The sequence below is a fragment of the Myotis davidii genome, unplaced genomic scaffold (genome assembly GCF_000327345.1).
Source record: "Myotis davidii unplaced genomic scaffold, ASM32734v1 scaffold409, whole genome shotgun sequence".
NCBI lineage: Eukaryota > Metazoa > Chordata > Mammalia > Chiroptera > Vespertilionidae > Myotis > Myotis davidii.
In genome coordinates this window covers 1376153-1377634 of record NW_006374611.1, presented here as the reverse complement: position 1 = coordinate 1377634, position 1482 = coordinate 1376153, and the positions used below count along the sequence as shown (strand labels likewise).

The following is a 1482-nucleotide window of genomic DNA, read 5'->3' as shown; positions in this document are numbered from 1 at the left end:
GCATCCAGCCCCTGAGGCATGCCCGCCAGTGCCGCAACACCAACTGCCCACAGCCGTCCTGCCAGAAGATGATGTGGGTTGTGCAGCACACCAAGGGCTGCCAGCCCAAGACCAATGGAGGTCGCGGAGTGTGCAAGCAGTGCATGGCCCTTTGCTGCTACCAAGCCCAACACCGCCAAGGAAACACATGCCCATTCCCTACTGCCTCAACATCAAGCAGAAGCTCTGCCAGCAGGACGCGTAGCTCATGCGCCAGTGGATGCCTCCATCAACACCCGCTCCGTGCCTCACCAGTGTCTGCCTTCCCCTCCTTCAGCACCACCCCGGCCCCCCACACTGCATTCCAGCACACCCTGGACACCACAGCCCCCCACTCTGCCCCAGACTTTGCCTGTGAGCATGTCACTAGCTGGCTTCTGCAGCATGGCCAGAACTCAGCCCCCCACCACAGTTTGCACTGGGAAGCCCACTAATTAGGTGCCAGCCCCACTGCCCCCAGTCCAGGCCCACCTGCAGCAGTGGAGGCACCTGGCAGATTACACAGGAGGCAGAGCAGCAGCAGCATCTGTACTGAGTGAGCACCAACTACAGTGTGCCCCTGAGGCACAGTGACCCCCGAGAGCCATATGGCCCCCATGGGCCTGAATGTGACCCAACCAGGTCAGTGGGCCTGTCATTCTGCCCCCCGACCCCCAGCAGTGGCAGCCAGCACCCATCCCCCAGCAACAGCCAAAGAGAGGCCCCAGAGCAACAGCAGCAGCAGCAGCAGCAACAGAAAGGCAGCGCTGGCATGGCTGCAGGCCTGGCAGGACACGCCCAGTTCCAGCAGCCTCAGCCTCAGGACTGACACTGCCCGCAGCCATGCAGCAGCAGCTTGGGTCCCAGGCCAGCCAAACCCTGTTAGGCATACTCTGTGCCTTTCCCTGCCCTCAGTTTCTCCCCTGCGTTCAGAACTTATCTATTGTCTCCACTTCAGGCTCCTGCCCTCTCTGCTGTTTTCCTATTTTCATCTCAGGTGTCACAAGAGAAGCTAAGCAGCCGAGAAAAGCAATGCTAGATGCAGCTTCCTGCAACCGCCTGCACCTACATCCGACCTACACAGAGATAAATATCCCACCCTCCCTCCTCTTGCTTGCTGAGATGGATATACTGGTGTGTATTAAAAATAAAATTTCTAAACCTCTCACAACATCTCTTAGCCTGTCTCCTGTCAACACGGACCTAACAAACCCCTGAGCCCCAGCAGCGCATGCTCTCAGAGAACCACAGGCCTCACCTCTCTGGCCAGCAGATGGCCACATCCCTCAGGAGCCAGGTGAGATCTCTGGCCCCTGTCCAGTCTCCAGACCCCAGTCCCAGCCTCCACATTCCAGCCCATCACCACGGGTATGCCCCAGCCTTCACCACACCATGTCTCCCCCCAGATTGGCTCCCACCCAGGACTCGCAGTCACCATGGCCAGCTCCATAGATCAGGGACACT

General features: G+C 59.2%; 1 pseudogene; it reads left to right on the top strand.

The window, feature by feature from the left end:
• LOC102765372 overlaps nt 1–1236 on the top strand; it is an 11666-nt pseudogene extending 10430 nt beyond the window's left edge.
• Nucleotides 1237–1482: the final 246 nt, after the last annotated feature.